The sequence below is a fragment of the Trichosurus vulpecula genome, chromosome 3 (assembly GCF_011100635.1).
Source record: "Trichosurus vulpecula isolate mTriVul1 chromosome 3, mTriVul1.pri, whole genome shotgun sequence".
Lineage (NCBI taxonomy): Eukaryota > Metazoa > Chordata > Mammalia > Diprotodontia > Phalangeridae > Trichosurus > Trichosurus vulpecula.
The window spans coordinates 238,351,100-238,359,786 of record NC_050575.1 but is presented as its reverse complement, the minus strand read 5'-3'; the positions used below and the strand labels follow the sequence as shown (position 1 = coordinate 238,359,786).

Below are 8,687 nucleotides of genomic sequence, written 5' to 3'. Positions count from 1 at the left end.
GTGGGAGAGATCTTTTGGAAGTATAACCAGCAGGGCTTGGCTACAGGTAGTATGTGGTGAGTGAAGATTGAGCGAAGAGTGGAAGATAAAGCTGATTAAGCTTCTGTTTAAGTCAGCAAGGTTAAATTTCCCAGGCAGGCCACCTCCCTAGACAAAAAAAAAAGATTTAAAAAATATACCCGAGGGAAAAAGATCAAGAAAAGTACATACAAGTTAGTTCTTCCATCCAGTCTATGGCCAAGAAGATGGTCAGAAACCAGCTTATGGTATAAAGGGGAATATGTGAGGTGATAGGAAAAAGGAGGGAGATAGAGGGGGGTAGTGTGTGGAGACTTAAATAATTGGAGAAATAATAATAGCTCACATTTGACTGTGTCAATATAATATGAAAGGACAATACTACCTAAGTTGATTTAGTGTCATGAATGAATAAAATATTCTTTAATAATTGCTTAATATCTCTCTTTTGCTGCCTGATCATTGCCATCATGGATCACATGCATGCTTCCAGGAAGGGCCTGTCCCAGTTGGCTCTGCCATACTGCTGCAGCATGCCCACGTAGCTGAAGCTCACCTCGGACAACGTGAAGAAGCAGATCTACAAGGTGGCCAAAAAGGGCCTGATGCCCTCCCTGATCGGTGTGATCCTGAGGGATTCTTATGGCATGGCACAAGTATGCTTTGTGAGTGGCAACAAAATTTTGAGAATTCTAAAGTCCAAGGGACTTGCCCCTGATCTTCCTGAAGATCTTTATCACTTGATCAAGAAAGCTGTTGCTGTTCGAAAGCATCTTGAGAGAAACAGAAAGGATAAGGATTCTAAATTCTGTCTGATTCTGAACAAGAGCCGAATTCACTGACTGGCTCGGTAAAGACCAAGAGAGTGCTGCCACCCATTTGGAAATATGAATCATTGACAGCTTCTGCTCTGGTTGCATAAAGTTTGGTTTATGTACTAAAATAATAAAGTCACATCTAACAAAAAAAATAACTGCTTAATATGTCCAGACATGATACTAAACTGAGTATACTGATACAAAGTGAAAGACAGTCCCTGTTTTGATGGAATTTACATTCTAATATGTGAATACCATACATATAGGGAAGAGGTGGCTATGGAGGGTTACCTCAGTCTGAGAAATCACAGGGATGATGGGTGGTATCATAGGGCAATTAGACATAACAACTACCTACCAAAGGATTACTTTAAAGATGTAGAAAAGTAAAACAGAATTCATTTTAAGTAATAAAATACATAGAATCTCAAGGAAATAATAAAAAATTGGGAAGAAATGCTTACTAAAATAATTCTGAGAGTGTGGCTTATACCCATTAGATTTGCTAAGAAGAACAAAAATAAAAAAAGGAAAAGGAAATTGTGGGGAGAGTGTGGAAAGATTGGTGCACTATTAAAATGTTAGTGGAGTGGAGAATTACTCAAAGCATTCTAAAAAAACAATGTGGAACTATATTCTAAATGTCAATAAACTGTGCATACCCATTGATACAATGATGCCACTATTATAAATATACCTCTAGAGGAAAATGGATATTCATCTGTTTATCTATCTATGCATATATACATATATATATATATATATATATATATATATATATATATATATATATATATATATATATGTAATCTTTCTGCCTCGAGTTTCCTTTCCCCTCTCTAATCTATCTCCCACACAATTGCCAAACTAAATTTCCTTTACTATAAGGTGACAAGTCATTTTCCTTCTCAAAACCTACAGTCACCTACTATTACTTGTAGCAGTAAATATAAACTCTTCTCCTTAGTACTTCATGTCCTTTACAACTTTCATCCTAGCGTTCCGTTCCTATTTTCTCTGTTTTACAGTTGAGGAAACTGAGGCAGAGGTAAAATGCCTTGCCTAGGATCACACAGCTAATGAATATCTGAGGCTGATTGAACTTTTCTTCCTCACTGCAGGCCCAGTGCTGTATCCACAGATAAGCAAACTGAAGCTGAGAAGGTTAAATGAGTTGTCCAGGGTCACTCGATTAGTAAGTTTCTTAATTTGGATTAACCCAGGTCTTCCTGGCCCCAAATTCATAAAAGCCACCACAGGATCCACTGCCAAATGTCCAGCTCTATTTTGAATGACTTTTAATAACTTCATTTCTGTTCCATTGGAATATTCATAAAAATAATATGTCATTCCCTGACAATTCTGCATAACAAAGAAATCAGTGCCCTATTCCCATGAGTATGATGGGAGAAGTTCATTTGTTTAAAGGGCATAGATTTTTTCTTAGCTAGAGAATCAGCAGGCCTGGAAGCCAAAGTTCTTGGCTTCTTATCCCAGATGAAGCAATTCTCTGGAAAGTACTTGATAAATCTATCTCTAGAGCATTGTTTTGATTATGCATGCTTTGGCAATCTGTTTTCTACTAAATTATAACTACTATTATGTCAATTCAGCTCCTTCTGCTATACTATTATGAGGGGGAAAGCCACAGAACTCTTAGGGAAATGATATAGAATGCTCAATAGAGCATGGAGACCATTGAAAGCAACATTTGTCCAGGTGTTGTCCAATGATTCAAGCTTCAGAGAGCAATTATATTAGGGAAATCCAAGAATCCCTTCCAACACTAAGATTCCAAGACTCTGTAGTTGAGCAATCAACAAGCATTTAAGGGCTTGTTTTGTGCCAGGCATTGTGTTAAGAACTAAGAATACAAGGACAAAAGAGCAGCAGTCCCTGCCCTCAAGGAGATTACAGTTTAATAGAAGAGAAATGACCTTATAAAAGAATATACATAAGATATTTTTTAAATGTGTAAAAGTTACTATGTAGAAGGAGTATACTGGTAGCTTGGAAAGGAATAAAAAGGAAGGAAAGGAATAAGTGCTTATATACCACCTACTACTTGCCAGGAATTTACATGTTTTACAAATATCTCATTTAATCCTCACTATAATCTGTGGGATAGGTGCTATTATTACCTCCATTTTACAATAGAGGAAACTGAGGCAAACAGAGGTTAAAGTGACCTGAAGGAAGGTGGGGCTCCAAGAAGTGGAGATGAGGAGGGATTATATTTCATCCTTTGGGGGCAGCATATTCAAAAGCAATGAGAGGAAAGACAGAGCATAGAGCAAGGAATCAGTTGATATGACTGGATCACAGAGTATGAAAACAACTATATCAGAAGACTGGCAATATAGGAAGAAGCCAAGTTGTAAAGAGATTTAAATGTCAAACAAGGAATTGATATTTGATCCTCAAAGTAATAGGGAGCTATTGTACTTATTTCAGGGGTGGGGAGTGGAGGTAGTGGCAGACTCATGCTTTAGGGATATCACTTTGGTGCCTGTGTGAAGGATGGATTAGGTAAGGCAGGGATGCCAAATGGGAGACTATTACAGTAGAAGACATTAAGGGATGGAATCGAAGGCACATATATATAGAAGAACTTGTTTTGGTCAGCAAATGGATCCTATATTCATAAGAAACTGGACTAGAGGAAGCAGGAAGTGCAAATGATGTTGAAACAGGAAGTGGGAATGATGTTTTGCAGTTTGGCAAAGCATGAGTGGTAAGAGGGGAATGAAAGGAATAAGTATTTATTATGTAGGTACCATATGCCAAGCTGTGTGAGAAACATTTTACGGATAGTATGCCATTTGGGTCCTCACAACAACCATATGAGATAGGCATTATTCTTATCTCCATTTTACAGATGAGGAAACTGAGACAGACAGTGGTCTTCCTTACTCCATACACAGCACTCTTTATCCACTGTACCACCTTGCTTCCACTAAGGGAAGAAATTTAAGAGTATAGAAACTAGGGTAAGATTTTCAAATAGAAGACAAAGAGATAAAATCGATAGTCACAAATTGATTGACATATTTAGTGCCATAACAATCAAACTACCCAAGGGATATTTCACAGGGCTAGACAAAATAATACTAAAGCACATGAGGAGGAACAAAAGGTATACAATCTCAAAGGGCATAATGAATAAAAAGGAAAGAAACAAATGAACCGGGAAATAGCACTTCTAGGATGTCTGGTCCAGGTCATCTGGCCAGAGTGCACTTCAGGTTCCTGAGCAGTACAGCTGTAGGAATCCAGAGCTAGAGGCTGGCCTGTCCAGGCTAATATCTCTCTGTCCCTGGCCAGGCCCTGCTCCCAAAGCTGAAAGTTTTCTTGTAATATAACACCCATGCTCAATTTTTCTATCTAGACCCATTCTAAAGTTCCGGCAGGCCTATAGCTGTGTCCTTGTGAAGATCTTGGCTGGCAAAATGTACTAACAGTTTCTCCTTCAATTTCTTGATTATTATAAAGCATGGTGCTCTTTATTTTCTTCCGCATCAGTGTTAAGAGAGCTGAGCTTTCTTATTTCCACTCATTCCACTATCATGAGGAGAGTCATATTAAATGACCCATATCATATTATGAAGCAGTAATCAGTCATCAAAACCATTTGGTTTAAAAAATAGAAAAGTATATCAATGGAACAAACTAGAAAAAGAAGATTCAGAAATAACCTAAGTGTTCAAAACCCAATGTTCTATAAATCTGAGAACAAAAATTTATTCAGAGAATTCCCCATTTCATAACAACAATGGAGAAAAGTGGAAAACTAGTCAGAAACCAGGTTTAGATAGACATGTTATGTAATATACTATAATAAGCTCAAAATGGATGTGCAGTCTTAATATTGAAAGCAATGCTGCAACCAAAAAACAATAGCAGCTACCTTTCTTGGTTAGATGAAGGGAGAGTTATTAACTGAAGGAGCAGAGGCCATCACATAAGATAAGTAGTAATAATAATTAAAACTACACAGAGTTTGCTGCTAAGTAGCACAGTGGATAGAGGACCAGGCTTGGAATCAGGAAGACCCATCTTCATGAGTTGAAATCTGACCTCACACACTTACTAGCTGTGTGACCTTGGGCAAATCACTTAATCCCATTTGCTTCAGTTCCTTGTTTGTAAAATGAGCTGGAAAAGGAAATGGCAACCCATTCCAGTATCTTTGCCCAGAAAACTCCCAAAATGGGCTTATAAAGTTGGACATGACTGAAACAACTGAGCAACAACTTCTATATATAAATATAAATCTGTGTGAACATATACACATATGTATATTATACATAATTACACAGATTAATAAAGGTGTGATAAGAATATAAAGAAGGGATACTTTCAATTAAAGGAAATATTATTTGCATCAAATATTTCTGACATTCAAGACATATAAGGTCATATCACAAATGCATAAGACTATGAGCTATATCCCACTGGACAAGTGATCAAAGAAATAAATAAAGTTTTCAAAAGAAGAATCATAAGCTATTAATAATCATATGCAATTGCTGTGAATCACTAAAAATAAGAGAAATCTATATAAAACACATCTTAAATTTCCTATTATAAAACATAACTAATTGATAGTGTGATAAAAGATGGAAATAGCTAATAATGAAGAGTCTATAAAGAGACAGGCACACTAATACATTTTTGGTGGAGCAGTGAATGGGTTTGAATATTTCAGAAAGTAATTTGGAAATATGCTTTAAATGAAATTTAAATGTACATACCCTTAGAAAGAGAGCTAATCCCCAAACGTTAAGCATATAAAGGAAGTCAAAGAAGAAAGAAAGAAAAAAACACACACGTGAAGCAAAGCATTCATTATAACACTTTTTGTGGTGGCAAAGAAATGAAAACAAATTTGATGCCCATAAACTTGAGGGGAGGGGGCAGAGGTGGAAAAGGAAAAGGGACATAGTTAAATATTGTTGTACATGACTATCACTAAGTCATCAAGAAAATTAGAATAAAAAGATTAGAATTTAAATTTGTATGTGAACTGGTATGGAAGTATGTACAACTAGAAAAGCCACGTACTCAATTACAATAAAAATATAAATGTCATTCATTCAATAAATATTTTAAGTGCCCACCTATACCAGGCACTGTACTAAGTACTGGGGATTAAAAAAAAAGTAGGAAAGTACAAATCCTGCTCTCAAGCAGTTCACAGTCAAATGAGGGAGAAAATATGCAAATTACTAGTTACAAACAAGCTATCCATAGGATAAATTGGAAATAATCAACAGTGGGAAGGCCCTAGAATTATCAGAGGAGAGGGTCATGAAAGGCTTCTTGTATATGGTGGGATTTTAGCTGAGACATGAAGAATGTGGCAGACATGAGGAGGGAAAGTGTTCTAGGCATGAAGAAGAGTCACTAAAAATTCCCAGAATCAGGACATGTAGGGAACATCAAGGAGGCCATGTCACTGGATTAGAGTATGACATGGGTGAGAAGGTATAAGGTGTAAGAAAACTGGAAAGGCAGGGAGAGGCAGGATTTTAAATGTCAAAGAAAGGGTTTTATACTTGATCCTGAAAGTGATAGGGACCCTTGAAGTTTGTTGAGCAGAGGGGTGACCTGGTGAGTCCTGCACATTAGGAAGATCACTGATAGCAGAGTGGAAAATGGACTAAAATTTGGAGAGATTTGTGGCAAGATGAATCAGCAGGATATTGCATTATTCTAGGTGTGAGATAATTAGAACCTGCACTCGGGGGTTGGCAGTATCAGAGGAGAGAAGGGGCACATGTGAGAAATGTCATGAAGGTATAATTGAAGTTATAATCACAGACAACAGATTGGATATGGAGTGTGAGAGTTCGTACCTAGGTTGTGAGCCTGGATAACTGGGAGGGTGGTGGTACCCTCAACAGTAATATGGAAATTAGTAAGAGTGAAAGGTTAACTCACTAGACCAGGGCTGTCCAACCTTAGGTTTTTACTGAAACAATAGACAACATATTTTAATTGACCATTTTAGTGAGAGCTCTGCAGTAGCTTGGTTTCATTTACTAAAGCATTTATGTAAATTTCTATACTTGTAGGAGGGCCACAGGCCACCGGCCACATTTTGGACAGCCCTGCTTTAGACAATGAGTTAAGTTTTGGATATGTTTAGTTTAAGATATCTACTGGACATTGAAGGTAGCTATGTGGTACAGTGGATAGAGTGCCAGACATGAAGTCAGGAAGACTCACCTTCCTGAGTTCAACTCTGACAACAGACACTTACTAGCTATGTAACTGTGGGCAAGTCACTTAACCCTGTTTGCTTCAGTTTCTTCGTCTGTTAAATGACCTGGAGAATGCAATGGCAAACTATTCCAGTATCTCTGCCAAGAACACTTTATGAAGGGGTCACAAAGAGTCTGATACAACCAAAACAACTAAAGAGCAACAACAATTACCATAGGTATGGAACGCTGCACATATTGTCAAAGTCAATTAATTTGTTGGTTAGGTTCACTGGAGTCATTCCGTGAGCGCTTAATTCAATATAATATGATTTAATTTAAATTGCATTTTCTATTTTCCTTGTCTTATTCTTTGTTAAGATGAGGCTTAAGGAAGGCTTACTGGGTTATGAGAAGGGAAAGATATATTCATAAATGAAGATTATATACAAATAAAAGAATTTTTAAAAAATAAATGGCATAGTCATTTATCTGTTAAGACTTCTTCAGACACTAACTTCTTAACTCTTTAGATACTTGATTCTCTTCTTATGGAGGGAGTATATAAAAGAAGGTGGCAAACCAAAGGGAATTGAAGAATCCATGTTCAAATCTTGACTGCTATTTATTGCCTTCATGACTTTAGAAACTGGTTTCCTCTTTCGGCGCATCAGTATTGTCATCTTCAAAATAAGGAGGTTTTACAAGATGACCCTTAAGTTCTTTTCAGCTCTAAATCCTATGATTCAGTGATGTCAAAGATGGGGACACTTTATAGTAACATATTGCAAAACATCAGAATTGTTCTGTGAACTAGTGGGCCAACTCCCTCTTGAAAGCTATTAGCACTCTATAAACTTGGCTGATGAAAAGTGAGTATTTCGTTTCATAGCTTCTTGTGTTCCTAGGGTCCTTGTGGCAACATTACCAATTTGCCCTGAGAAAATTAATCATTCCTAAATCGTTTCTTTAGGTGCATTTTCATCATTTTCCTGGCAGAAGTAAGTGGTTTGGAGAAAGAAATGTTGCAATTTGATTCTCCCAGAGGATTGCCTGGAAAGCCACAACTCACCTACCTATTTCAGGCAAGCAGTGTTTCAGACAAGAGCTTGGCAGGAATCACTTACAATTCCTGGGGCTGGACTTGTGTGCACCATAGTCTTCTCCTAATTTATGAGAGAACACCTGCAGATGTTTTTGTTTGGTTTTGGCTTGCATTGGACAAGTCTCTCCTCTTGTAGACACCTACCTCAGTTTTCAAAGCTTGAACTTAATGTAGCATGAAATGGCACTAATATATTTTAAAGACTCACATTCAATTATTTCTCTTCTAAAAAAAAGCCTAACTGCGTGCCTTCTGAGCAACTAATGTCACTTTCCTTATATAGACCAACTTCCAGTCCAAATGTTACAGTGAGAAAACACATTCAACTGAGCTCAAAATGAGGACCGAGATCTAAGAACTTGATGGTATTCAATAGTCTCCCCATAGAACATTGATTTTCATGTCAGATTTTTGATTTTGCTTAATCTCCCACTGTTTTCATGATACTGATTCTCCCCAATTAGATCATTACTGCCAATGTATATCTATTAACCATTTAGGAATCTTGGAAGGCTCTATTACATGATGAATTTGAAAAAC

At 37.1% G+C, this 8,687-nt stretch overlaps 1 pseudogene; it reads left to right on the top strand.

Annotated features, from left to right (window-relative positions):
• Window positions 1–488: 488 nt before the first annotated feature.
• Window positions 489–940, top strand: LOC118840760 (annotated as a pseudogene).
• The last annotated feature ends 7,747 nt before the right edge of the window (window positions 941–8,687 follow it).